The sequence below is a fragment of the Vespa mandarinia genome, chromosome 10 (genome assembly GCF_050613455.1).
Source record: "Vespa mandarinia isolate Hongniang chromosome 10, ASM5061345v1, whole genome shotgun sequence".
Taxonomy (NCBI): domain Eukaryota; kingdom Metazoa; phylum Arthropoda; class Insecta; order Hymenoptera; family Vespidae; genus Vespa; species Vespa mandarinia.
In genome coordinates, this window is record NC_140819.1 from 6847188 (window position 1) to 6869012 (window position 21825).

Sequence of the window (21825 nt, forward strand, 5' to 3'; positions counted from 1 at the left end):
ACTTACTCTACTCACACAAAATCAATAATTATACGTTAGATGGATTATAACTAACTGAGCTTATTAGACGCACGATGGGGACAGTGTTCTTCATTTGGATTCGTAGTTCATATTTTGCCCATACGTGTCGCTGTAATCGCATACGCTTTACAAACGAAAGGTAGTGAACGGCCTTAACGATGTACCAATAGAAAGAGACTTGTTGTTCAGTGGCGCCAACTAGCGTGGATACCATACATATTCAAAGTTCTTCGTAGAGTTCTCGCGCCGCGAGTTGTTGTATAATCGGCTATCTTCGAGACGGTCGCTGTGTTTGTGCGCGTTTCTCGTCGTCGCGCGTCGGCGCGAAGTTGTGAACTTGTTAGTGTTTTCACGAATTTCTCTTCTCTTACATATATAAATATTTGTCTCCTATTAATCGTCGCTTTATCTTTCTACGTCATTTTATTTCAAAACTATATGGACAGGGTTACGTTTGAAACTATATCAAAAAATGTGGAACGTTCGTTAGATCGACAATTGATTCGTCTGTTACGGTGAGTTATTTTTATTTTGTTTCCTTATTTTTTTTTTTTTCAGTACTTTTTTTATTTTCTTTCTTTCTTTTTTCTTTTTTTCTTTCTTTTTTTTTCTTGTTCTTTTTCTTTATAGAAGTATACATGTAGACATACACCGCGCGCGAGCGCGCGCGCGCGCATATTTACATTCACGCGAATATAGAAATACATACATACACACATCATTGCAAGTTGAACTAAGTTGGCTAGACGATAAGAAAATTTGCATTTACTCATCTCTTTATGATCTTCAATCGTTGCATGTGATAGGAACGTGCCTCTCTTAATATATATCCTTCCCCACCCCCACTCCCACTCCAGCCCATCCCTCTTCTCACTCGGTACGTTTTATCCATAACTCGATCGTTATTTACATTGTTCGTACTTAGTTACATACACTTACTTACTTACTTACTTACTTACTTACTTAGTTCTCGTAATCAGATCTCTACGATCTATTTAGTCTTATCAAACTTTGTGTATCTATCAGAAAATATCGTGTTTTCGCGACTCGATGCGTCATTTTTGCATTCTTATAGGTGTGCATCCTTTCATCATCATCATCATCATCATCATCATCATCATCAACATCATCATTATTGTCATTGTCATCGTCGAATTTTTCGAAAATAAAGATAAAGATATGGAAGAAAAAGTTTAATTCTCTCTCTCTCTCTCTCTCTCTCTCTCTCTCTCTCTCTCTTTTAAGATTGTTTTTATAGATAAATTGATCGATCATCTTAAGGCATTCAAATTCGTTGTATTTTTTATATCGGCGATCGAACGAATTAGATGCTTTTGTTAAATATCGATGAGGTGATTAGATGAAAAAACGAGTAAATGAGAGAAAGAGAGAAAACGAAGTTCGTTTATTGATATTAACATACATATGTACATATATATATATAACATACATAATTATTTCATTTAATGACACGATTCACCAATTATTATTTAAAAAGTTTTAAGTTTAAACAATTGAATTTATTAATTAGTTTTTCTTTTAACGTTCGCCAGTACAGTTAATGTTTCTTTTTAGACATATAAATAGTTAGAGAGTGTAAAGTTAATTTATCGATATAGTTTTAACCTTTTATGAATAATTTATCGATTTCTTTGTTAGTACTTTACATATGCATTATTTACGATGAAATTATTTGCACTGTACACGCGTATTTACTACATATGTATTTTGTACATACATAAATAAATGTGAACATGTATGTAGGTACGCCATATTTTATTGATAAGACGATTATCTATCTCTCTACGTGAAAGTACGGATCTCTCTTAACTTTGCGCTAAAGAAACTTCTTCTATGGAAAATATAATGGTGAGTAGTGTTGGTGAATGACGATGACGATGACGATGAAGATGATGATGGTGATGATGGTGTTATAGTGCTGATGATCATGATGAGACGGAGGACGTTTATGCGAATCATCGAAGGATTATCTGTATTTGTCCAGAAATTTTTTTTCTTCATTATTTTCGAAGGTACTTCCTGATTTTATGAAATTATATAAGTCGAATGGCGTTAAATGATGCGTCGTGACATCTCATTTTTCACGAGCATGCATTCTTTCGCAAACGACAGGTCTTGTTACATGAAGAAAAAAAAAAAAAAAAAAGATAAAAAAGACAAAAAAAATTATAAAAAGAATAAAAGCACGTACTTAGGTTTATGCACGTCTATGTGCGCGTACGTGCGTGCGTGCATGCGTGTATGTATATAACTATGTATTTATTGTATGAGTTTGTATTTGTGTGTTATTATTTCTGGATATTCAACGATATATACGTAAACAGTATAACAAGTACAGGTAAACAAGTACTATACATAACGAGTATAATTTTTTAATAAATCATATGTTTCTATAGCATTAGAATGTACTATATGTGTATATATATATATATATATATATATATATATATATGTAGTTTTAATTTACTATGCAGTGACAGATATGTACGTTTATATATGTACTATAGTAATATATATGACTACATTATAGTACAATAAAAAAGTATATTGCATATATATATACATACAGATTATACTACTAGTAAAAATAGTAATATATATATATATATATAAATTAATAGTATATATATATATATAAATAGTAATATATATATATGATTATTTTATGACTATAGTGTGAAAAAGAATACACATATAAATTTAAAAAACAAAGAAATTTTTATCAAAGCTATTTAATTTGAAATACTTAAATGCTTAACCTAAGTTGCTAACTATAAGTCCTTGTTCTCTCTCTTTCTCTTTTTGTTTGTCTAACACAATTCGATCTCCAATTAATATCTATCGAGTGTCGATTTTTAATTCGCCTTTTCCTTCCTTCTCTTTCCTTCCCTTACCAATTCATATCCCCACTTCCCGACCACCATATCACTCTTCGTATCGCAAGATTGGATTTATCGGCGTCATAGCGATGCAACTCCCGGGTAATCGCCATATACAGACAGATTGAAATCGTCAAAGATTATATTTTTTTCTCTCTTTGTCGCTTTATGAGAGGGTCCTTAAAGGGGCTCTGACCTATCATCGGCGGCTGGCCCTCGATGATTGTTATTACCCGTTACTAATACCAATGGGAATTTTATATATAAATTTATTCGATGCGATGAATGTCTGGGAAAAAAAGGAAAAAAAAAATAAAAAAAAGGAAAAAAAAAGGAAAACAAGAAATAATGACTCGGTAATCAATTGACGACGTCTCTTCTAAAGTTAACATTTTATTCATTAATTATTGATCAGTATTACGTAAGAGACGATTATGAATTCATCTAGTTTAGAAAAATAATAAAATAAAAAAAAAAAATAATAAAAAAGAATGAACCAATCATGTTTTATTGTTGTGTGTGTGTGTGTGTGTGTGTGTGTGTATGTATGTGTGTGCTAATCTAAATTATTTTTTTTCAAATATATTTATAAAATTTCGTCATTGTTTTGGTATTTCTATTTTTTTATGGAATTTTCATTTCTTTTTTTTCTTTTTACGCGCTGAAAATTATCTAAATAACTATAAATATTTGTAATGATATACGTAATATATTTAAATAAATATACACATACACAATATTTTTTATATTTTATATTTTCAGTAAAAATTATTAAAAACCAAAATTATGTAAACTTTATATATATATATATATATATTATATTAATAAAAAATAATATATATATTATTTCTATTATTGAATATCTCGTCACAGCCGCTTGAGTATAGATTATTTTCGACATTATAAAATGCAAAGTTAACACAGTATATATTATTGTTATATTGTTATAATAATAATAATAATAAGAATAAAAAAAAACATATATACATACACAAAAATAAAGAGAGAGAGAGAGAGAGAGAGAGAGAGAGAGAGAGAGAGAGAGAGAGAGAGAGAGAGGGAGAGGGAGAGGGAGAAATTAAAAAGACAAGGAAGAACGCTCGCTCACGAAGAAAGACAAAAAGATGATCTTTAATGATCGGGATTGGAAAATTAAGTGGAATAAAACTATATAAGATCGACACATTTATGAGCTATCACATTTTTTTTTTACGTTAGAAACGAGCCTCTGACTGCACTATTGCATATCGGTAAAAAGACTAGAAGCCGTTGCGATATCGCCTCGAACGATGATATAACGCCATACTGTTGCTTATCATTGTCGTCGTCGTCGTCGTCGTCGTATGTATCGTACATAATCTCAAAAGCAATACAACAGTACTAGAGCAACGGAGACCCACGTACACACATGCATTCATGCGTTTATTTGTTACGCATGCACTTCGCATCATCGACATTCGACCTAGTCTAACCTCTTGTATTACGTTCTATGTACATATATACATACATACATAAATAGATACATACATACATACACACATACATACATATACGTACATGTCTACATAACTCAAGCTTAAATCAACGGGTATATATATATGTATGTATGTGGGTATGCGTTTACATTGAACTATGCTAATGAAATAGTATACTTTAGATTATAATTTGTTAAAAATAATTATTCTGACTCACGGAAGACCGATGAACACATACGAATTTTTTATTCGAGATATAATAGGGGAAAAAAAAAAAAGAAGAAGGAAACACAAGAAAAACGTTATGAAAGATTTTTTTTTCTTTCTTTTCTGCTTTTTTTCTTTTTCTTTTTCTTTTTTAATACTTTAGCATTTTTAATATAAATCAATGATAAACAAGGTAAATCAAAAATCGTCTAGATTATAGTCTAATTTTTTCTTCATCATCTTTCAAAGTTCTTGTCCTTTTTATTGTTTGCTAACTCGGACAGAATTGTTACATAAATAATTAGCGTTACTTTTTATTATTTCATGTCAATTACATTGACATTGCTTACGTAATAAGGAGGATGAAACAGAAGAGAGAAGGAATATATATATATATATATATATATATATATATATATATGTATATGTATATATATATATATATATATATATGTATATGTATATATATGCATGTATGTGTATATATATGATGTGTACGTGGGCTTTCATCGATGCACACAACTCAGTAAAACGATCTTAGATATTAGAAATTGTACGCAATGGAAAGAAGATAAGAATTGGAAAGACATATATGAACGCAAAGTGCTTTTTAATTTCATTTATAAAAGCAGCCATTTTTTTTTCTTTATTTTTTTTATCGAATCCGTTGATTTTATAATTATTTATCATTTGTACATGCATGCAGACATGCATATATATATATATATATATATATATATATATATATATATATATATATAATGCGATTCATGTGATTTTCTTACAAATTTATGAAAATTGTATTTTTTTTTTTTTATTTCTTTTTTTTCTTACTTCATTTATAAACGCAGTATTTTTTTCTTGATTTCTCTTAAACTCCTTCAAATCTAATAATAATTCTAAGGCAGATGAATTACGAAATATATATTTATCTTATTAATGATAAATAATGTCTCTCGTTAAGCGTCACGTATGTTGTCTTGGCGAATAAATAAAAATTGCAATTTTTTTTTTTTCTTTTCTTTTATCATTCTTTAGATTTCATTCGTAAACATGCAGCATTTTTTCTCTCCTTTTTTTAATCTCTTCCTTTCATTTCTCTCAAACTCGTTATCAGTTTAATAAAATAATTCCATCGTGTTTTTTTTTTCTTTTTGTGTTTTAAAACTTTACAATCCTAGATTTCATTTGCAAGCTAGTAAGATTTCTTTTTTTCTTTTCTTTTCTTTTTTTTTTTCTTTTTGTTTTTTTTCTATTTCTCTCAAACTCGTCTCAGTTATAATGATATGATAAATCATTTATTTATTTATTTTTTTTTTTTTAATCTTAAATACCTTCTCATCAGAAATTATTGTTAGTAATTATTTCGTATTATCGTCGTAATAATTTTTATTATTATACGAATTATAATTTAATCGTCTAAATTAAACCTTACCATTAGATTACCATTAAATTCGTAAGGGAGAATGGAATAAAGGTGAAGGAGGAGGAGAAGGAGAAAGAGAGGATGAGGATGAGGATGAGATAGAGAGAGAAGGGAGAAAGAAGAAACTTACCTACCGCAAGTAGTCAGTAGTACGCGTGGTCAGACTTTAACTTGTTAGATCCAACTCTCGATACCTTGAACTTAATTTCGTTCGAGTATATATATACACAAACACAAACACACATACATACACATACATACACATACACATAAATATAGACATGCATGCATACGGGTGCATACATATCCTACTTATTTACGTATATAACGCTTATAGAAGTTGATCTTTTTTAATTCTTTCTCGCACGAAATCACACACGCACACGCTTATATATATATATTTTTTTTTCGAAAGTATGCTCGTTTTATATATATATATATATATATATATATATATATACGATAGAAGAATTATTGTGGCGAATTATTATAGTTCCCTTTCGGCGGAAACTGCGATAGAACGATTACTCGTTAATAAATGCGTACTCGGTATATATCTCTTGGAGTTGCCGTAGTAAGAAATATATACGTACACATATGTACAGGAACATGTGTGTGTGTGTGTGTGTATAAAACACGTATACCGTGTTCCGCAGAGTTTAGCAGAAGTGTTACGTAATGCGTCTTGCGTGTTTTGCGGTGCGCATTAGCTCATATCGAAGCAATTCTCGAGCAAGCCGCGGTCATTTTCCCACCGAGTTTGCAGTAACAGACCACTAGTGGTACCTTCTCCCTTCTCTTGAAACCCTCTCCAACCCCTCTTACGCCAACTATCCACCAACTATCCCAACATGTTTTTCTTCTTTTCGATTTAACGTTTGCTCTTGGAAAAAAAAAAGTGCGATCGTATTGTCTGTTCAATTTCTTTTTTATTATTTTTTTTCTTCTTTATTCGTCCCTTTTTTGTCGTCCTCTCTAACACTTACTCTCCCCCCTTTTTTTTTTCTTTTTCTTTTTTTTATTTATTTATTTTTTGTTTACATATTTATCCCGTTCTTTCAATAATTTTACTTTCATTCGTACAATAATATAATTTCTTTATTTCTTTACTTACTTATTTATTTACTTATTTATTTACTTATTTATTTATTCATTTATTTGTGTGTTGTTTTATTTTTATATTTCACTTTTATCTTTCATTTTTTGTTCGTATATAAATTCTTTCCCTTTTTTAACTTAATTCGCGCGTGGAACGTAATCTCGTTGTCTCGTAATTTATTTATTTATTCATTTATTTATTTATTTTTTTTCTATTAATTTTCTTCTTCTTTTCGTTTCTTTCAATATTTTTTTTTATTATTCTCTCTCTCTCTCTTTTCTTTTTTAATTTTTTTTTTTTCTTTTGTTAATTTAATCGAATAATGTTCGTGTTAATTAACAAGCGAGTGGTTTTAATTGTAAAAAAAAAAAAAAAAAAAAAGAAAAAAACAACTCGATGGTGGTTACGGACATTATTCTGCATATGAAGTTTATGAAACTTATGTTATCTACAACGATTACGTTATATGTATGTACATACGTGTATATTGTCTGTGGCCGTTCACGCGAGCGACGTTATTAACGTTCCTCGAGTATATCAATTTTTCTTGATATAGTTTAGAACGACGTATGTATGCATGTATGTATGTATCTATCTGTCTGTGTACGTAAATGCATACTATGTACACACTATTCGATTACGTTAAACTTGAATAGATCCGTATATGAGATCAAGTAAAAAAATCTTTCGATCGATATAAATCGAACATATAAATCCAAGGATTTATATCATTTATCATCATCATTTATATGATTTGATAGTTTTTTTCTTTTTCTTTTATTTTTATTACTATTATTATTATTATTATTATTTCTTTTTTTTTTTTTTTTTTTTATTTATTCGTGTGATTTCTACGAGTCATTTATTAAGTATATATATACACACATATATATATATATATATATATATATCGATACAACTTAATATAGTATTAGATTGTATTGAATAATAGAGTAATCGAGTAATAGAGTAATGCCAGAAGATTTTCAGTGTTCGTTTATTTAGATATCAAATATTATAGTTAAAAATTTCGAGTGTAAAGTAAATGATATATTTAATTAGATTTATTAATTAGTTTTATTAATAATATATTCATAGAATTTTTATATTTTATATTTAAATAAACAATATTGAACGTTTTAAATATTATACTTTACACGCTCGAAATTTTCGATACGTACATATATATATATATATATATATATATATATATATATATGAAAAATAAACGACGATGTATATTATTTATTTTTTGATAGAGAGACATTTTCACTCTGTGCCCTTTATTTCGATAAAAAATAAATAAAATTTCTTATGTTACTTATTGGTTGATTTAATGGATGAATGAATAGATCCTCGAGATTTATTACTTCGATAGATCGTGATCAAAGAGAGAACGGAGAAAGTGAGATCTCGTCGACTTTGAACACCTTATTACTTCGAGATAAAAAATATTTATCAGAATCTTTTAAACATATAAATACGTATATACTTCTATAATTATCCTATATACATATATATATATATATATATATATATATATATATATATAATGCAATATGATCAATTAAAAATTCAATCATTCAATCATTTTCGTATATAAATTTGATCTCAGAATTTGTTAAAAAAAATGATCGATTATACACACACAATACATACTAATAATAATAATAATAATAATAATAATAATAATAATAATAATAATAATAATAATAATAATGATAATAACATACATATATACATACAAACACACAGATACATATTAATTGAAACTGAATTTTTATCATTACATTAGATCAAAATTAGAGGAAAAAAAAATGATTACGATCGAGTCATATGGTTCATCTTATCTGTATGTATCCATGTAAACAGTTAAACATGCATATATATATATATATAAATAAATATATATTTATATATAAACACATATGTTTACTTATGTGATTACTTCATTCATCGCGTCCTTGGTTTATATGTTTGAAGTCACGAGAGAGAGATCACGACCTATGAGTCCTCCGCTTCGATTATGCACGTATTTCGTTTCGTGCCACTTCCGAGACTCTCAAGCAATCTCACTTTCGATAATACAATTTTCCTCGGTCGATCACGACTCACGGAACGCCGATCTATAGATCTCAGGAGAAAGAAAGAGAGAAAGAGAGATAGTTGGTATATACTACTTACGTAACAAACTCGCCGCGGCGTCTATCGGTCGAGTGCAAATCGCGAGAAAAAACTGAATCATGGATTACATTTGCTAGGCTGTTGCCGCTGCTGTTACTGCTGCTGCTGCTGCAGCAAACTCTAGACGTTAAACGACTAAGAGGAGGAAGTGAGATGTTATATATATATATATATATGTATATATACAATGAGCTTCCTCCTCTCTCTCTCTCTCTTTCTCATACTCTCTTTATCTATTTGAATATTAACATTTTCAGTGAATAGCGTCAAAGTGAATAAAGTCGTCGGTAATGTAATTTTTCTTATTGTTGATATTTTTGTTTGTTTGTTTGTTTCTCTGCTGTTTTTTTTTTCTTCTTTTTTTTTTTTAGTTATTTTTAGCTCTCTCTCTCTCTCTCTCTCTCTCTTCATCCATTTTTATATAATTTTTTTTATTCTTTCGTTTTTCTTCCCTTTTATTTATATTTCTTCCTCCGTACTCATTCTATTTTTTTTCTTCTCCTCACAGATCTTTTTTTTTTTTCCTTCCTCTCATTTTAATTCTGTTTAATCCGTTTTCATATTTAATCGATCCTTTTTTCTCTTTTCTCTTTCCTTTTTTTCTTTTAACTTTTTAATTTATTTAATTGAACAGTAATCATGAGTAAAGAAAAAAATAATATTTTCAATTAGTTATTACTCTGATCATTTTTAATGACGATTAAAAATGCATCATTTTTATAGTCATCTGGAAAAAAAAATAACACGCTTTGTTATTATTTTAAATGTATCCAATTTTTGTTAAACAATACTAAGTATAAACTAAATGACATAGATTTTCTAAAATACATGGATTTGATAATCGATTCAGATTTTTTTAGATATATATGTATAAATTTTTTTTTTTTTTTATTATATATATAATTTTTAGAAATTTTCAACAATATTGAAAATTAAGAATATTAATTTCAAGTAAGAAAAGTAAGTTCTGTAAGTTAAGTAAGTTTTTACATTAATTATGAATATTAGTCGTGATTCGGCTCTCGATATTTATAATTGTAAAGTTAACTTTATTTCGTACTAAAATAATGAACGTTAAGCATTCGTACAAGAAAAAGAAAAAACCAAAAAAGAAAGAAATCAAAAAAAGTTGTAATTAAATGAATAAAAAAAAAAAAAAGAAAAAAACAAGAAAAATCGAGAGAGAGCAATTTTTCAGAAAACACTTTTATAAGATTTATAATTAATAATATATAATGCATTGAGAAATTTGATTAACGTTGAAGGGACTAATAAAATTTTTTTTCACAAAATTCTCTGAACAATAATTTCTTTCTGTCTAATACGATTAGTACGTGATTGGAATTATTAGAAGGAACATGTCGAATAGAAATGCGAATAGAGATATTCTAACGAACAACGATTCGAGCCATTCCATATCGCGTGACACTTTTTGAAAACCCGTTTAGTCTAATCATACATCAGGAAATTCTCCGAAGTATGCATATAATTATCTAAGTCGTCTTTGTCGTAGTTACGAAGTAGAGATATCGATAATATTATCGTAAGACGTGATTAGAATCGTTTATGAAACTAGTTTCTTCGATCGATCGAAACAACATTATGTATAGAGTGAGCCAAAAGTTCTTGGCTCATGATTCCTCTTTTTTTTTTTATCAATTACGCTTTCCAGATCAATTTATTTTTTCTTTTCACATTGTAGATGACGCTACAAGCCTTTAGGATTATTTCTTTTTTCTTTTTTTTCTTCTTTTAAATCTACAAGCAAATTTTATAAAATTAATACGTATGGTTTTGGAAAAGGATAATTTTTTTTTTTTTTTTATAATCGTTCGGTAACTTTTAAATTACCCTGTATATCTATATATATGTACGTATATGTGTATATATATATAGAGACACACACATATATATATATATATCGTTATTGTCTATGTACATATATCTTACATTTACGTTTTCTTAAGAAGTAGAATTAGAAGTATTTCCTTTTTCAATGATCAACAACTCTTTATGCTCGCTTCTAGTGTCTTAGGATACCTTGAAACATGAATGATGAACATTGACTATGAGACGATGAGTCAATAATATAAAACGTTTTCAAACCCAACCCTTACTTCCGCGTTTTCTACGTTCTTATGCATTTGTCATAAAAAAAGAAAAAAATAAAAAAAAAAAAAAAGAAAAAAAGCAAAAAACAAGAAAACAATTATGATTTTACAAAAAAAAAAAGTTGCTCTATGTTGAATTCCTATTAATATTTATTTTTAATCGGTATTTCAAATGAATGGTCGGATCTTTTTTTTATTCTAATAAAATATCAGTACGTAATGTATAATAATATAAGTGATTGATATTAGATCGATTGTTATAGAAAAATTTTTCATCATTATTTAAATAAAAATATTTGTTAATATATAATAATTTGTCAATATTTTATAAACGTAGATGGTGTTAATATTTATAATAAATTCAAATATAAAACCTGAGATTTAATTATTTATACTGATCAATTATATCAGATATTTCATCATATTTTATATACATACACGTATATATATATATATATATATATATATTATATTTTTTATTATGTTTATTATATTTATTATAAATATAATAAACATAACAAAAATATTTTTATACATCTATTGATTATTTATTTTACAAAATACTTGATATTAATTAATAAAAATATTTTATAAAATAAATATTATATATATATATATCAATAAATAAATAAATAAATAAATATATGTAGAAACGAATTTTAAATTGTTGACGTATCGCGTTATTTTAAAAAAAAAAGAAAAAAAAAAAAAAAAAAAAAAAAAAAATCAGAAAAATAGAAAAAATAGAAAAAGAAAGAAAAAAAAATCATCAAATCGTTTCTACGTGAATGGAATCAAACGAATCTCGAAATTCATTTCAGAGAGATCACGATACAACATGTAGAGAGTTTAGTATTTAGTTTACTATGTAAGAGAGAAAACTACTTTTATCGCTACGTGCCTTTAAACTTAGCTCGTTAACTATACGAATCTACTACTAAAAAGGATATAGTTATCTAAGAACTCGTTTAGAAATGGTTTTCTTTTTTACTTTTCTTTTTTTTTTTTCTTTTCTATTTTTTTTTTTTTTCTTCCTTTCTTTCTTTCTTTCTTCTTTTCCGAGCAACACATTCCGAACAACGCGAGATTTCATTTAATTGAGATTACTTAGAGACATAGGTGGTGATATCGTTTAAAGTCACGATTTAAAATACGAAAATGAGAAAGCTCTCCCCTCTTTAAAAGCCCCATGGTATGTATCAATACACGTGTATGATGGTGGTAATGGTGTTGGCTCGACGAAAACGTCATTACGATTGGGTTGAACTGAATGTTGTCGTTCGTTGTTGTCGTCGACTGACGGACAGACGTGAACAGATAGACAGACAGACAGATATAGAGACAGACAGAGATACAGACAGAGAGTTCGTATGTACATAGTAGGAAGGTAAAATCTAGGTAACCACAAACTACCGCATTTCAAATACCTCGAAAGGTCAAAGTATTTCAAATGCAAATTCTATTAGTCTTCGCGAAGCTATGTAATATTTTGTATATAAAGTTTATCGTATGTGGGTGTATAACTGTCTGTATGAGTGTATGAATGAACACGTAGCATTTGATAATAATTATTATTTCTATACCTAATACCATACGCACACATATACATATACATATTCTCTCCCTCTCTCTCCCTCTCTCTCTCTTTCTCTCTCTATCTTTTTCTTTTGAAGAGAGGTAGGACGGAATATTAAATTCAATTTTACTGCCAGACGTATAGTTGATTTATAGTATAAAAGATCTACGAGACATGCATTTCCTATTTCGTAAGGAGAATAACACATATTATATTCCATGGTAACTTTATTATTCGTCAAAGTATTCCCAATTTTTATTTATTATTTTCCCCATATCAATTTTTTCTTTTTTCTTTTTTTTTTCTTTTTCTTTCTTTGTTCGTTTATTTTTTTTCCCCGGGGAAAAATTTAAGAAGAATAAGTATTTAATCGCGATTGTAAAGAAAATCGATTATATACTCTCTCTCTCTCTCTCTCTTTCTCTCTCTCTCTCTCTCTATCTCTCTCTCTCTCTCTCTTTCTCTCTCTCTCTCTCTCTCTCTCTCTCTCTCTCTCTCTTTCAAGATTCTTTTAGCCTGATTCTTTTTTTTTGTTGATTTTTCTCTTTCTTTCTCTTTCTTTTTTTGTTTTTCTTTTTTTCTTTCTTCTTTTACGTATATTTATAGATTAATAATATTAAGGTGGAAGATATTTAATCGAGATATTCATCGGTATGTAATATTTTAGAATTTAATGAACGAGAAAGTAGGAACTTTATTCTATCAATAAATTTTGTCGACATCATTTTAGAAGCAAAAAGTATATATATATATATATATATATATATATATATTCGTGTTTCTTGTTAATTCTCTATGGAAAAAAAGAAAGAATAAAGTTATTGCGTAATGTAGAGAAACGGGGAGTATTAGAAAAAAAAAAAAGAAATATATATATATATATATATATATATATATCAAATTCTTTATGTCATCGGTTTCCATTTGAAAAGAAAGCAAAAAGATTATACGTTTTTGTTAGTTCACAAAATTTACGATACATCGATTCTATTATATAGAATTTTAAATAGGTATGTGTATGTGCATATATATATATATATATACATATATATGTTTACGTGGGCCTGTATTGTGTGTACGTACACACGTGTGTTTGGTAATGCATTAAGGTTTACGTCACAGGTCAGACGTTCGTAGTGGACATTGAAAGATACTTGCGTTATCGATGCACCATACTTCAAGTTTATTACATAATAGTATATTAATAAGGAAATAAGCTTGTTGTTGCCTTGACATTAACAACTCGTAAATATAATACAGCTGTTCCTCATCGGAGATCATCGTTCTCTCGTTTTTTATTTTATTGTATATTTTTATTTTTTTTAATTTTTTATTTCGTTTATTTTTTTTCTGTACATTTTTACATCAGGTGAAAACCGAGAGTCTTTCTTCTTCATCTTTCTTTCTTTTTTTTTCTTTTTTTTTTCTGATTGGAAAGACAAACGTGTTTGACATATTTTACGAATTATATAAATATATCTATATATATATATATATATATATATATATAATGTATTATTTTTTTATAATATTATATTACATGAAATTATATTATTGTATTAGACATGCGTAGGCAAGTGCATTTAATTATTAATTATTATTAGAATATATGCATTGCATTATTAATTCGTATTACAATAAGTACAGTTTAATTATAAATGCAAGCTATAATAAATGCACTTTATTAATAATGCATATTACAATAAACCCATTTAATCTATTACAAAGCAACGTATATAATCATCAAGTGAAAAGAAAGGAGGAAGGAAAAAGAAAAAAGAAAAAAAAAATAAAGATCTATGACGCAAATTATCCATTCAAGTCTAGTTTTCCCTACTCACCCTCTTGTCTTTAATTCAACAATATCTCTCGACAAGAACTCAATACAATAGGTTGATTCGAGGACAGTGACATTTTTTTTTTTAAATTGCTTATCATCGACACGGATTAAGATATTCTTAAATAATATGTATACACATATTACATTTTCAAAATTTCGACGTAAAAAACGACGAAATAATTTTTTTATCTTTTTCTTTTTTTTTTTTTTTTTTTTTTTTGTTTTTGTTTTATTTTATCCCTTTGTTTGTTAAATATTAAATTAATATTAAATAAACGTAGAAAGAATGTATGACGATCGTGACTTTGGATCGTTTAATTTCGTGTTCGATCAGATTTTTCTATTCGATTCGATTATAATATGTTCGTCTGGAGGCTTTGAAAATACTTGAACCATCTACTTCAAAACGAATACAGGTGCATTGGGATAAAAGAGAAACGGGATTATTCAATAAAGCCCTGTCGCAAACGATCTCATTTACTTATCTTCACCTGCCACAGGTCTCTTCTATTCGAGATATCTTATATATGTGTGGGTGTTTGTACATGTATATTTTATGCGTTAATGGTCACTTTAAAGTCGTTCGTTTTTACTTCGATATATATATATATATATATATATATATATATATATATATATTAGAAAAAAAGAAATATATATATATATATACTTATATACATTGATAAAGATTATTTTGTAAAATTAAGTAAATGTATATAATTTTAATATATAAAAGAAATATATATATATATGTATATATTTGTTTTTCTAATAAGGATAATTTCAATATTTTTTTTTAAATTTGACAATATCTTCTTTCTTTTCTTCTCTCTCTCTCTCTCTCTCTCTCTCTCTCTCTCTCTCTCTGTAATATATTTTTATATTATTTATTTATTTCCTCGTTCATTATCGTCAAAACTCAAAGAGGAGTTTATATTACGCATTGTCATTTGAGTTGGTTATTTTCAAAAGTAAAGATTCAATTGCACACGATATTGCGTGTTATTTCGGTTTTATAGACACAGAACGATTGTTTCGCAGGTCAAAGGGATCGGTTTTGAGTAGGTGGCACAGAAGTGGAGTAGAGACGATAGTAGACGATAGGGGATGTCGTTGGCAAGGTATAGTCTGTCAAGAACAGACCTGATGACGTTTATATAATCACGTGGTTAAATTGTTGTACTGTTATCTCTATGTTTACGTAATCCAATCGAAATTTACATAGTATCGTTTTCACTTGCAAGAAATATAAAAATCTCAATTATAATCTTTCTCTTGTCTTCTGACTTTTGTGAGATTTTTATTTAAGTTATTTTCCAAATTGAAAATGGGAAAGTGAATTTGACACACAACAAAAAAATATATATATAAAAAAAAAATATATATATATATATATATATATATATATATATATATATATGAGAGTATGTTATATTTATTTTTCTTTTAATTTATTAAATTATAAATTTTTAGAATATATATTATATATATATATATATATATATGTATGTCTGTATATAGATATTTATTTTTCATAATAATTATTTCGTTTAATTCTATTACTTTTTATTTTTATTCATGCGTTATTAAATTTTTATTTCTTTTTATTTTCTTTTTTAACATATATATATATATATATATATATATATTATTTAATATATTTATTTATAATTATTAATGTATATTTTAATTGAAGTTCTCTTCGTTAAAAAAGAAAAAAAGAAAAAAAAAATAGGAAAAAGAAAAAAGAGAGAAAGAAAAGAAAAATGAATAAAGAAGAACAAAACGAAACGAAACAAAACAAAACAAAACAAAATAAAACAGGAAAAAAGAAAGACATCCTTCGGAATATTTCTTATACAGCTCGATGAGCAATCCGACAACAATCGGCCAATTATAAAAATGCACAATAAGGAAAGAAGCAGGAATTCAATAATCAGTCTCGCTCGTCGTTCGTCTTTCGATGGATGGGGCAATTAGCGAGATAGAAACTGTGTTAAAAAGAAAAAAAAAAAAAAGAAAAGAAAAAAGAAAAGAAAAAGAAAAGAAAAAAAAATGAAAAATAAGAGAAAAAATGAATCCGGGGAAATAAAATAAGGAGGAAGATTTTCGTTCATCCTTTGTAATTAACGTTTCTCGTAACTATCGATTTTCTTTTTCTTATCCTTTCAATATATATGTAAATATATAATATATTTATATGAAAGATTGAATCGACGATATTATTAATTTAATATTTATCGAGATTATATTTTTCTAATATTATGTAATATATTTATTATTTTACAGATAAGGACATCATGGGTCCAAATGGAGAGAAACGAGGTTTGGCTCGACGCAGATATCAAGGTATGTACATATATATTATAAATATATATATATATGTGTGTGTGTGTGTGTATGTAACAAATTTCTAATTTATTTATATAACATGTAATTAATAATTAAATCTTTCTTTTTTAATTCTTTGTATAACTTAATTTTTTTTCAATCAAATGAAAAAAAAAGAAAAAAAAAAATACAAAAAACAAACAAAAAATAAAAAAAAGAAAAGAAAATAGGAACCATGCGATATACGAATTATTTTATCAAATTATACGATCAATTTTAAAATATATTCGAATTTATGTATTATTGTATTTGAACTTTATCGTTTAATTTAGTCTCTGGAAGTAAAGGAAAAAAAATCATATAATATGTGATACTCATAGAAAAGAAAAAAAGTAAAATTATAATAATTCAAAATGATTATACGAAGTTATTATATATTAAAAAAACATCTATGTAAAAATATCTATATAGTTATATTAATTGTAAGTATAATTTATAATTGAAGATTATGAAAATTTTCTTATGTAATAAATTTTAAAAAATTAATATTCTTTCAATAATATAAATTAATATTTAAAAATACATATATGTGTGTGTGTGTGTGTATGTGTATATGTGATTTTTAAATTACATATAAAATTATTATAAAAAATTAAAAAACGATAAATACATACTTATATACATACGTATATACATATACACACGTACATACGATATGTATATGTATATGTATATACATATTATTTACGTACTTAGTTTATATCTATGTATATACATATATAGATATTGTAGTATAGATAAGACAAATGTAATTCGATTGGATCGTTACTTTTCTCGAATAAGATCAGAAAGTATAAAGTTACAGTGAGTTGACCAGGTTCAGTTTACCAATCAAAAAGACATCTTGATTCTTTGGACAGTGTATAATCACTATAGTAATACTAATCGAAAACTCAAGTTTCGATCAGAGATAATCGAACGAATTTGATACTTATTTTTCTCTTCTTTTTTTGATTTTATTTTTTTGTTCTCTTTTTTTATTTTTTTTTTTTTCCTTTTTCTTCATTTTTTATTTTCTTCTCAATTTATACATTTGTATTCGAAAACAATCGTTTTCCATTTTTTCTTTTTTACTTTTCTTTTTTTGTTTTTGTATTTTTTGTATTATTTTTTTTTTTTTTTATTTTTCATTTTTTTTTTTTTTTCAGAAGAAATACTCGATCGATACTCGTTGGAAATTACAAAAGAGCGATTATTTTAGTTATTTAAACTTATCGCTTTTGCGTTATAAGTATTTATTGTTACGGAAACGTTTTATTTTAAGTATAATTATAGAGAGGAACTTAGCTCATTTACGTAAAATAATATTCGTCATTTTTTTTGTCCTTCTCTATTTTTCTTCTATTCGTTACGTAAAACAATTTTTTTTTTATTTCTTTTTTTTTTATTCTTTTTTTTAAGGTCGCGAGTCCGATGCGTTAAATTAAAAATGTCATAGTTGATGAAAGACATTGTTGGACATTGTATAAATATTATTTGCAAATGAGAAACGAAAATAAAAAAAAGGAGTAAGAAAAACAATAGTGTTGAGTTTATTAAAATATTCGAATTTATTCGATGTCAAATATTTCTTTGTTTTTTTATCATATCATGCATCATATCGTAGAGTTAACAATTTCTTTTTTTATTTCTATTATTCTGCAAAGGAAACAAAGAAAATAGTGTCTAATTTATAATAATATTCGAAGTTTCAAATTTGTATAACAATTATTATTATTTTCTAACATAATACAAGATAAAAAAAAAATATATATATATATATATGTATATATAATGCCTGTGTGTGTATAAAATTCTTCTAGAAATATAAGAGAATATAAATTGCAGATAATTAAAAATATCTGAAATTTCGAATTTATCATCAGCTCACATTCCAAATTTATTATATAATTTACACACTATTATTATTATTATTATTATTATTATTATTATTATTATTATTATTATTATGATTATTATTGAATAGATATAATATGAGAGATAAATGTTAATGGAAACAAAAGTAGAAATAAAAAGAAAAAAAAGAAAAGAAAAAAAAAAAAAAAAGAAAAAAAAATAAATAAAGAACGAAAAAAATAATCATAAAAATACAAAACGATCGTATGGAATAAGCTCGAAGATCGTTACTCGGTAGTTATGCGAGTTGCGTATACCTAAACGGATAATAGGATAAGCTTACAACACAGAGTTACAAGGAGAGCATGCGAATAATCAGTGCAAATTAATCGACCAGATCTACAGAGAGAGAAAGAGATAGATAAAGATAGAGAGAGAGAGAGAGAGAGAGAGAGAGAGAGAGAGAGAGAGAGAGATGGAGAGAGAAAGAGAGAGAGAGAAGGATTACAATCTCTAGTTACCAAAAAAAATCACGCTAATGAGAGTGGACGAGGCAGATTTAGGGAGAGGGAGAGATCAGCTGTGGTCACTTCAAACGTCAACGCGGAGAGGTAGCTAACGGTGTTAGGGTTATCTATATACTGTTATAGAGGAAGCTGAGGGACGAGTATCGATGATAACAATTAATGCTGACTTACGTTACATGTATGTACACATGTACATATATATGTATATATATATGTATGTATGTACACATGTACATATATATGTATATATATATGTATGTATGTATAGATGTATGTATGTATGTATGTACGTATGTATATGTCATATGGTTGCTCATGCAGGTGGCTTGTAGATCAATGTAATTAGTATTGATATTAATCATCTTAAATGTTAATCGTCTTGATACTATTACGTTGTTTCTTTTATATTATTTTTCTTTTCTTCTTTCTTTCTTTACTTCTTGTTTTTTGTTTTCTTTGATGGCCTATTATAATATAATATTTGATTTTATGCATATATATGTATATATATATATATATATATATATATATATATATATATATAAAATTATAGGAATAATTATAAATATGTTATAGTTAATAATTGAATATATTTTTATTGAAATACTTTTAGTAATCCATCCTTCGACGATTTATTAAACAAATTTTTTTTTTCTTTTTTAGAGGAATTTATTTTTTTGTATTATTCAAGTTCAAATTTATTAGAACAATATCGAAGATTTCTTTCATTCGGTTTAATATAATAGATTTTTATTTCTATTTGTTTTACTGACGATATTTAAAATGTAATAGCGACGTATCGAAAAAAATTTTTTTTCTTTTTTCCCCCGTTATGATTAAATTCGAAATTAATGGAATAACTTCGAAGAATGTTTAACTCGTTTTATCACTTCACGTACGTGAGATTTTGCGTTTGAGAACTGGCTGGATATCTCTCAGCGTAAAACTTTTCTCATAAAACATATGTATGTATCTTTCGTACGACGACCTTAAAGATTTCTTCTTTGTTTGCGAAGGTTTCCCTGAATACGTCGAATATTTGATATACAAATATATATATATATATATATATATATATATATATATATATATATATATATCGATACTTTACTCAGAGTTTATATTTAAGAATATGAAACATAATATATCTTATATTTTCAACATAATACATATATATATATATATATATATATATATATATGTACTTATTATTTTATAAACATTACTTTTTACATAACTTTATTTATTTATATTTATATTTAAAAACGTTCAATATAAGATTTTTTATGTATATTTATTCTTAATACACACACACATTCTCGAACACACACACATACACACAATGTATATATATTATAAAAGAAGCAACGAACGATAATTCTTTTTATTATCAGTCAACAAAAAAAAGGAAACGATTATATCAACAATAGCAATATCAGTAGCAATAGCAATGTCGATGACAGTAGCAATAGCAGTAGCAAACAAGGAAACACCAATAGAAATTTTTCTTTTATTATGTTGAATTGTTAACGACGTGTGTATCCAATCGCATATACACATATGCGAGATTGTGGGAATCAAAGAAGTTGCATTTCAGGGACTTCCTCTTGTCGTTCTCGTTCCACTCCTCGCGTTAAAGCTCAAATGTTAAAGCCGACGCGACTCTTCGTAAAGAGATAGATACTTATTTTACGGGCATATTAAAAAGAAATACATCGTTCGAAGATGTACAATAATTTATGTCAAAAGAAAGAAAGAAAGAAAAAAAGAAATAGAGAGAGAGAGAGAGAGAGAGAGAGAGAGAGAGAGAGAGAGAGAGAGAATGATACAATTAAAACAATAAATGAATAAATAAATGAAAGACAATATATTAACGATGAATAATTCTCTTGACGTTTATGATAAAGGTAATAACAAAGTTTGACCTTGGTCAGAAAGGAAGGTCGTGCTCCTCCCCCGATCATGATACTGGCGAAGGGGTGGCAAAAGGGGTGGTGAAAGGGGTGGTAAAGTAGCGGTACAGGGCGGTTTTAGTCACTCCCACCTGCGCAGGACCACGTGGTCTGAACAGTTGCTTCTATTCTCTCTCTCTCTCTCTCTCTCCCTCCCCTCTCTCCCTCTCTCTATCTCTTTCTCTCAATTGCTACTATTATACTCTAGTCCTACTACTATGTTTATCATGTAGTCGTAGTTACACTTACACACACACACACGAATACGTATATATGCACC

The 21825-nt window shown here is 26.9% G+C and overlaps 1 long non-coding RNA gene across 1 annotated transcript; it reads left to right on the forward strand.

The window, feature by feature from the left end:
- The first annotated feature begins 244 nt into the window (after nt 1-244).
- On the forward strand, nt 245-18758 carry LOC146872723 (uncharacterized). The gene is made up of 3 exons (XR_014982677.1): nt 245-536; nt 17129-17188; nt 18379-18758. It is a non-coding gene; the product is annotated as an uncharacterized LOC146872723 (long non-coding RNA).
- The last annotated feature ends 3067 nt before the right edge of the window (nt 18759-21825 follow it).